The sequence below is a fragment of the Lactuca saligna genome, chromosome 2 (genome assembly GCF_052625555.1).
Source record: "Lactuca saligna cultivar CGN05327 chromosome 2, ASM5262555v1, whole genome shotgun sequence".
NCBI classification, from domain to species: Eukaryota; Viridiplantae; Streptophyta; class Magnoliopsida; order Asterales; family Asteraceae; genus Lactuca; species Lactuca saligna.
Genome location: NC_136418.1, coordinates 45,658,676 through 45,668,586, shown reverse-complemented (window position 1 = coordinate 45,668,586; position 9,911 = coordinate 45,658,676). Strand labels below are relative to the sequence as shown.

Here is a 9,911-nt window from a genome sequence, read left to right as displayed (position 1 = left end):
TTCAAATCACGCACTTTCTTCGGTGAGTTCATACCCCTATAATCTACATTTTTAAATGTGTTATCAATATTGTTTTAATATACACTTTTAAGGGGGGAATACAAGTAAACACATGATTATTATCGTGTGTAACTCAAAGATTCACTAAATACTCATTTTTATCAAGTAAAACATATGTATGAAATCCTTCGTACGGAAAACATAACACGATATCATATTATCCGTTGAAATTAAATAGGTGGTTATACGTATACGAATCAAACGGTTTATTTGTACCTTGAGTACATGTGTTCATTTATGTCATCACAAAAAGTTACACATTACAATACAAGTGAGCATCACACTAAGGTTTACTATACAAATGAAACGAAGTTTTGGAAAAACTATAATAGTTTACGACAAACATTTTTACATGTTAAAAACTCTTTATCAAACTATCTTACATACATTCTATTTCCTTTCAAACACCATTAGAATCGTATTTCAAACAAAGGTCTTCTTATACTTAAAATTATTCTTGTCAAACAAACTACTTTCAAACCGTTTTATAAACTGACATCAAGTCACCACTTCTTATTATTTATTAAACTTCTCAAAAGTTATACAAAACTTCTTTTATATTTTATTTGTCAAATGCACACCTAAACACGCATGGTTATATATATGTATATATATATATATATATATATATATATATATCTCATGTATACAGATATAGACATAAAACTTTTCTATTCAGTTGGTTGAATACCTTTGGGTAACAAAGGCATATTTCGATGATACACACACACTACTAGTAACTATAATAGGTATAGTTAAGATATACTATTTACCATTCCAAGTACCAGGATTCATACAAGATTCAATCTATTCATGAGTCTATACAAATACATTACATACTATGCGAAGAGATACAATCATATACAATTAAAAGACATACAATCTTAGGACATACAATTACAAAAGCATACAACTTCGAGACATACCATTTCAAGGAATACAATTTCATGAGATAGTATACTAGATATTCGTAACATTTTATATACTATAAGTGCCATATCAAGAAGGTATTTTCATATAAAAACAAATGGACATTTTCATACGCAAATCTGTTTTATACTAAGTTGTGAGATATTCAAACTTCAACGTACATTTATGTATGAATTTTAAGTCCTGTATTATATACCATAATCCCTTGGAGGGGGAGCGTGATACTTGTGTATAGATCTATACGGGATTGACAAGCCTGCACCTAAACTGTTAGCTACAGTTAGACCGGCAGGTCTGGGGTGACAAATGTCATAACATTCCAATGCCTGAAGAACGTTGTTACAGGCCATCAGTGTCAATAGTATGGTTATAAAACTCACATGGAGTATTAAAAACACGTTGATTTACGGAGTTTTCATATATCTTAGCGATTATAATTGTACACAAATCTACTATTTTATGACATGAAAAACATCATGGTAGTTCATTTTGGGACTTTTAAACTACCACTCACTTACAAACAAATATTGGATTTCTGAAGCAAACATTCAAAACAGTCGGGTCTTGGTAGAAGGCTACATTTTACACTAGTAGAAAATATGGGATTTTCTAGAGTTTTTCAAACGTTTACAGATATTTACAAACATGTTCATTGGTACAAACTTTCCTTCGAAAACATTTACAGGTCTTTCAATTACAGCTTTACAAATCAAAGTCACATAAATACTTATGAATTCACCAGCTTTATTGCTGATACTCGCTTTCAAAATAACTTGTATTCCCAGGATACGGATAGACAGGTATGACTACCAGGTTCTGTGAAGACGGAGCAATCAAGACTCGTCTTTTATTTTTGAATATTCATTTTGTAGAATTATACTATGAAAGAACTCAAATGTAATTAAAATTATACTATTAAAGCAATGGATGATGTTATTGCTTGTTTACTACTTTGCATTGTTGTGATACATTACATGACGTCCTCCGCCCCAGAACGTTTCCGCCGTTCTCGGTTTTGGGGTGTGACAGCAGCTTCTCTTCCAATGCCCTATTTTATGGCAATGATGGCAGTCTGCCTCCTTAGGGTTAGGACAGGGTTTGGCAGGATCAACTTTGGTCCCACTAGAAGAGGCACCATCTCGGGGCTTAACCTTGCGATGGTTCTTAGACTAAGCCTTCCTCTTCTTTCCCCTTCCTTGCTCAATGGTCAAAACAGGAGCATGCGGTGGATTGGGAGTTGGTGCAACAGACTTGTCCTTGAAGTTGCTCTCAGCAACCCTCAAGAGACCTTGGAGCTTGCTTAGGGTGACCTCTTCTTTGTTCATGTGGTAGGTCATCCTAAATTGATTGTAACTTGGAGGCAAAGAGTGAAGCCCCATGTCGATCGCCAAGTCTTCCCCAAAGTCAACATTCAACTTGCGAAGACGGTCTACATACCTATGCATCTTTTGCAGGTGCACGGTAAGAGACTCTCCATGACCCATCTTAGCGGAAATCATGTTAGTGAAAATCTCATAACGCTCTTGTCTCGCGTTTTGGTGGTATCGCTCCAACAAGTCTTGGTGCATCACCTACGGGTACATGTCCTCATAGGACTTTCTGAATTCGGAGTTCATGGTGGCTATCATGATGCAATGTACCTTCGTTGCATCATGCTCATGAGTTTCAAAAGCGGTGATTTCAGCCGGAGTAACGATTTCTGGATTGATCTTCTCGAGCTTCTCATCGAGGACATACTCCTTGTCTTCATAATGAGCAATCGTGCGAATGTATCTTATCCATTCACTAAAGTTTGTCCCATCGAAAGTGACCTTTTGACAAAGGCTCATCATTGTGAATGAACTAGCAGCAGCGTGGTTTGCGTTCGACATCTATAAATAGAAAGGACAAAGATAGATTAGAATTTGAATCCCTAATACTTACCCAATAAGAAAAATTGGGGCTAGGATCCAACAACAATATTTACACATTAGAAAAGGGATACCGTAATCTAACATGCAAACATTTTGAAGGTAAGTGAATGACGATTCACTAATACTCCACCATAAAACATAACTTTAAGTCTAAATGTATTGAGAATTCCTAGGTTTAGATGAGATACATTGAAACTTTTCAATGGCATGTTTAAATCTCGATATGCCCCTCTTGTTTGTGACTGGGATACCGAGGATCACAAAGTGGGTGTGAATTACCATGCAAATTCACATGGTGCCTTCATTGTAACAATCACCTATTTGACGTCCCGGTAAACCACACACGCTCCATTGAACTATGATAAACAATGAATCACCCTTTGCCACCTTTGCTTAGAACCAATTAGTGTGCCGGTAAACCACACACGCTCCACTAACTTCTTAGCAATGGTGCAAAGTGTAATTTCATGGGATTGCATTCACTTTTCCTAAAGTAACTAAGATTGGGAAATTTTGAAAACATGTAGTTACTTTATAGATTCATTATACTTATTAATGAGGAGAGAGAGTTGCCCTATCCTACCCTAACGACCCTCCACCAATCAAGTAAGCGGTGGGTGAGAGTGTTCACCCATTAAGCGTCATTTTATAGGCAGCAACCTTATACCCACCTTATAGATCGGCTTCGTGAATGAGGCCTACTAACGGTAAGACTAGCATTTTAATCATATATATATATATATATATATATATATATATATATATATATATATATATATATTAGTCTTGTAATATTATATTAGTATAGGGTTGAATTTTAAACTTGTAAAATTCTAGGGTTTGAAATTTAAATTTTCCTAAAATTAAACTTTTAATCACAAAATATAAATTTCAAAACTTGAGGGCAAGTTTTAAATATTTAAAACATAGAGGATCAAATAACAAATAATTCAGATTAACATAAGTATCCATATTTGATTTATTTAATGATTTCTTGCAAAACAATTTACCAATTAAAATAAAATAATTTAATTAATTATCATATAAGGAAATTAAATATTTTATTAATTGATAAATATCTTTAATTAGATCAAGATTATAGTCATATATATCAAAAAATCAGATTAGGGTTGATCTAATATGAAAAAGGTAAGTTTCCATAAGATAAACAGCAAGAAATCCCGAAGTCATCACATTCTGATGCTTGAACTCGCCGAGTACCCAGATGGACTCACCGAGATAAGCCTACTCGCCGAGTACCACCATGGGACTCACCGAGTAGAGAAGGCAAAGAACAGAAAAACGAATTTTTCAGCAACAAACAAGCAATCAAAGTATCAATTCAATAGAAACCAGACAAGGCTCTGATACCACTGATGGGTTTTGGCCATATGAACATTCCTATGTGCACATGCAAACCCTAATTCTTGGATCTAGGTTTCTCTAATTGAACATACATTGAATCCAAGACTTCTAATGGCTAATTGAGTATAAGAACAATACAAAACCAGAGTTAGAAGCTTACCTCAAAACACTTGTTTGATCTTCTTGTTCTTGGAGCTTTATAGTCACAAATGTCACTCCTCTAATGGCTTACAAACACCAAATAGCAAGAGGATGATATGTGAGAGAGGAGAGGGAAGAAATTGGCCAGGGTAACCTTCCAATAGCACAAGTGCCGATTTCCCTTGCCCATGGGGTCTATTTATACTTGTAAGGCTCCTAGAGTTTCACTCTAAAACCCTAGCTGGATAACTATTACTCAAAGAAATCCAAATCCCTTTCAAGATAAGCCCTTGGACGAATTTATGGCTATCCTAAGCCCTAGAATTCGTCCACCCCTTAACTTTAGAGGATTTACAGCCCAAAGTGTAACTATCAAACAATTGACAGTTTATACCCCTATGTTTAATTAATCTCTTTAAGTCACCAAATTAATTCCTAATTAATTTATGACTTATATCAATCAAACAATAATATTATTGTTCCTTATATTATACTTATAATATAATAATAATATTCCTTCTCTCATTATAAATCATCCTGTCAAGTTGCTATGGTGAAGGCAACCCAAAAGGACCATGCACAACCGGGTCAAATACTTGCCAAATATAGTTGTAGCCTTAGACACTATTCCAACATTTCTGTCTTAAAATATTTTATTCCACTACGAAAAAAATAGCATTTTACGACGTGAAATCAATGACACGCGCTGATAGAGGACACGCATTTGTACGTGCCCTAAAATTTGATGTCAGTTTTCCAAAATATTAAGCATAGAGAACACGCATTTTTGTGTGCCCTAAAATTAGTGTCTAATAAAAAAAAACACGGAGGGCACCTTAAATAAAATGTGTCGTCTCACCATGTCGCTTTATAAATTTTAATGAAACGCGCGTTTCATCCGAGGGGGAAATGAAATCCAAAAATTAAAAAGCCCGCTTTGTTTCCACCAGCTGAAAATCCTAGCTCATCCCCGCTGAAACCCCCTTTCTTTCTTTCTTTCTTTCTTTCTTTCTTCTCTCTCGTTTCTCAAACCTCGATTCACCTTCCGCCATCTGCTGCTTATTCGACCCTTCCTAGTGTCTCCCACCGCTGTCGACTTCTGATGAAAGATGACCGTTCTCGGTGCTCTGCCTCTACAACGATCGACAATCTCACATGATCACCTCGCCTCACCTTGTCGGCTACATCACCTTGCCAACAACCTCACCATGTCGGCAACCTCAGGTCTAGTGATCTCATGCTCGCTTCTCCTTGTCGGCGACCTAAGCCCCGTTACATTGATCCATCCTCCCAAACTTTGGAAGAACTAGCGCTTTTCTCCGGACTACACAAAATCTTCTTAAAAATCGGACCAACACATCCAACAAATCGATTGCAAGTACCCCGCTTCATAGATGCATTTACTTCTTAGCTTCTAGGGCTCGAATCCATATTTCCCCATGTCAACACTCCATCATCTGTTTACTTAGCTTACTAAAATCATCAATCTCGTAGATTTCAGTTACAAACACCCTTCAATATGACGTCTTCAATCGATTTGGTAAAGGGTAGGCTTTTAAATGGATCGAATGAGTTCAATCATTGATGGAGGTTATTCATGTCGTCCACAAGTAAGCAATCCCTTGATCCAACCTAGTTATTTTAAGATTCATATTTTTTTTCAATTGTGATCGTATTTGAAATGGTCAAATACCCTTCAATATAATTGTATTTTGAGGTCGATCACATTTAGTTACAATTGTGATTCATATTTTTTTTCAATTGTGATTGTAGATTTTAGTTACAAACACCCTTCAATATAGTTGTTTTAAGATTCACATTTTTTTTCAATGCCTCGGGAAGTGATCCATATTTTTTTCAACTTTCTTCAACAACTTATCCATTTCCAAGAGTCTGAACCCTTAATGACGCATAGAAGAGCATCTGGATGGAGTCTAGGTTATATTAGCTTAACAAAACTTAGAGAGAACATTAGATGTTTTTTTCTTTTTACCATTTATATCGACTTTGTTTTTGTTAGGAAAAGAATTCTAACAATTCACAAAAGCGCGAAAAAAGTCTGAAAATCATTAATGGTGAGAATTGTTATGAATGTTTTAGTTTTAACATTAAGAACACCAAAATGTATTTGTTAATATTAATTGCATAATCCTTGACTTATAGGGTCACTTAAACAAAAAAGACCAAGTGAAGTGCAGCATCCAGTGAAAGCTGTACGAACGGAAACATCTAGGCAGTTAAGAATCAAGTTTTTAATTGCTAATATCTGTTACTTTCTTTTAATTATCATATAATATTTAATATTTAACTGTTTATAAATACATCTGCTTGTTTTGAAATGTGATAGAGTTGTTACCACGGTTGCCAGCGTGGGCCCCCTGCTAATTGGGTGAAAATAAATGTGCGGGAAACCGTAAGTGTATTGTCACATCACACCATTGACATTTATAAAAATTATTAACACACATTCGACTTATATTTACTTTATGTGTTATGTACAGAAAGATTGCTTTGAAGTGTATGGCTTCTACGGGAAGAGGTGTGTAAATATATATGTTGATTCTAAATGCTCAAGCTTTATTTTCAGCTAAAATGACTGATTTGCCCTCAATGACTTTTAGGTACGAGTCCAATCTGATCCAGCTGGACGTCTAGTCATCACGAGTGGGTCAACCCGAGCAACTTGACAACCCGTGGGGCATTGTTGCTTTCAAAAAGGTATGTTGATTATAATGTATAAATAAATGACTCTCTATGTTTGTGTTATGTGAAAGTTATTGTGTTTGACTTTTGACTTATAATAATAAACAGGTGATTAGCCTACCATCAAGAATTGATCTGCTTTGTATATCAACAATTGTGAGCTTACATGGACGTTTGTTGATTGTTGTGCCTTTTAAGCAGTCAAACATCTGATCTGATGTTTTAAACTGAAACATCAAGAATTGATCTGCTATGTACTTCATAAATCATACGTAATAACATTATAATAGACAGGTGATTAGCCTACTTACAATTTAGGCTGCACTTGCATCTGTCTCCCCAAAGCTGCCTCTTGGTTATCCGGCCAGGTAACACTTTGAACTTTCTTCATATTTATGATGTTGAAGTGGTAAATAGACAGTGGTTTTCAATTTTTTATTTATTTTTGTGTCTAGATTATCTTTCACATAGGCCAAGAAATTGAGTGACCCGCCTCTATACCCGATGAGTAGTCATTCACACTTACATCATTCCAATGTTTCTTTAATTTAATTTTGTTTCTAGCTTTCAGAAATTGAGTGACCTGCCTCTTATCATATTCCTTTTGAAATCATCAACTTTTGTCCATCAGTCTTTCCAAGACTACAATGTACAATCTGCTCCAATCAAGACTTGATGTTGTTCTGTTTGAGATTATCTTTCCACTTATGATGCTAAATTAAATAAATCAATGAAACACCCATTTCTAAACATTGTGCAAGTCACAGACCTAAAACGTATATAGGGAATAAAAATGCAAAAAAAATAAAATAAAAAGACGATATTACAATTACACAGAGGGACCAAAAGTGTAATTAGGTCTTTCATTACTATACTACCAAACAATTTTGTTTCTGTTTTTCAGGTTGCTGGACTTGCTATAGTTTCTGTTGTTTGTTTCACTTCAAGTTCAGTCGTTGCTATATTTACAAATATACCCGTATGTATTTTTGTGCTTAATTCATTCAGTCATTTTCCTCAAGATCTTAATTTAATGCATTCATTCATTTTCACAGGTTCTGTATCATTGTGAGTGGCGGGGAATTGGAGGACTCTATGCCTCTCTTTTACTTATTGTCTACTACTTCATAGGTAAACTAAATTATATTAAATAAATAAATCACCATTTTTTCTTCTACTTTTTGTTTTCTGAAATTAATCGCTTTGTATTTGGATGACATTGCTAAATTGGGTGGAATTTTGTAATAATAAACAAATTAATGAAAGTACATTGCTATTTTTTTGGATATTTGACCCTAATCCATAGTTTCATCATACCATGTTTGTCCAGGTTCATCCGTACCTTTAGGTTTTGTGTTATGGGTAATGAGAGAATTGCCACCTTCGGTTGTGGTTAATGTTCCAGAAGAATCTAGAACACTTGCTTTTGTAAGTGACTATTCAACTACTACAACACGACCACAACATTGGACTACTATTACAACTGCACAAAATCAGGTTCAAATGCTTTCTGTATCTTAATCTATATATATATATTAATCATTAATGTTCTGGAAGAATCTACAACACTTAGCTTTTTATTTACCTGGTACAAATCATCTTGATTTGTGTAAAAGAAAAAAAAATGAGAACGTTGACTTTGATTTTTAAGTGTAGGGATCAAGGGCAAGTCCAATATGACTGAAGTTGACCAAACCATATTTAACAACCTACTTGCTCAAGAGTCAAAAAGTCAATGAAGGCCGAGCACAAGTACAAAAAACTCAAGACCGATTCGTTTATTAGTTTATTTGTTTATTAGTTTATTTGTTTACTTCATTTGTTGATTATTAGCACTATATGTTGTTGAAAAGCAGATGATTATGGCAGATTTGGAGGTACAATGAAGGCGACAGTGTTGTGCAATATTGATTGTTTCAAGCCCACGAGTGCAATGGGGGTGGAAGCATCCACCACAACAGTTATCATCTTTTGTCTCCAATCTGGTTTGTGCTTCTCAGTATTATATTTCTACACTTTTGTAGTCCACAAATCTTTCTCTGTTTTCAGTTTTTTAAACTAATTTATGTTCTTGTTTCTTGAACCGAATTAGACCTCAAAAGATATCTTGCGAAAAGGTGGAGGGAAAAATCGTCATACACGGGATACCTCTGTGGACATGGATGGGAACATCGCAGATTTAGAGAAGCCTCCAAAAGCACCTGTAAATCACTATAAAAGCTTCTAAAAATGAGTTTTCTGACAGATTTATAAATCTTGTCACATTATTTTCAGTTCTTAAATTATCAATTTTTTATTGCAGCCCACGAAGCGTGGTTTTGGTTTTAGCCTCTTTAAGAAAACCACTGGTACTCCTTAAATTATCAATTTTTTTATTGAAGTCTTAAAAATTAGGTTCCAAAGGTACTTGTTTTGTCACCATATTGAGTTCAATGAACTTTAAACTTCTAGTCTCGCGTATAGGTTCTCACTCAGAAAGTCTGTTATGCACCCTCTTCAGTCACATATTTTTTGATAGGGGTAGTTTGGGAAATCATCAAATAAAGAGAATCTTATTAGGGAAGGGGCATTTTAGTCATTTTATATTAGTTAATTCGTTATGAAAGATAGTTTGGCTGATTCTCTTTCCCACTACCCTCTTATACCATCTGTCATAACAAACTAACTAATATAAAATGCCTAAAATGACCCTAATGTCCCTGATTCTCTTTACTTGATGATTTCCCAAACTACTCCTATCTAAAAATACATGACTGAAGGACACTTTTCTAGCAAACTAAACAACATCACCATTCATGA

The 9,911-nt window shown here is 34.8% G+C and overlaps 1 long non-coding RNA gene and 1 pseudogene across 1 annotated transcript; both read left to right on the top strand.

Moving 5' to 3' along the window:
- Positions 1-5,968: 5,968 nt before the first annotated feature.
- On the top strand, positions 5,969-7,325 carry LOC145029679 (AT-rich interactive domain-containing protein 5-like; annotated as a pseudogene).
- Positions 7,326-8,014: 689 nt separating this feature from the next.
- LOC145028857 (uncharacterized) lies at positions 8,015-8,505 on the top strand. The gene is made up of 3 exons (XR_013676220.1): positions 8,015-8,091; positions 8,168-8,243; positions 8,443-8,505. It is a non-coding gene; the product is annotated as an uncharacterized LOC145028857 (long non-coding RNA).
- Positions 8,506-9,911: the final 1,406 nt, after the last annotated feature.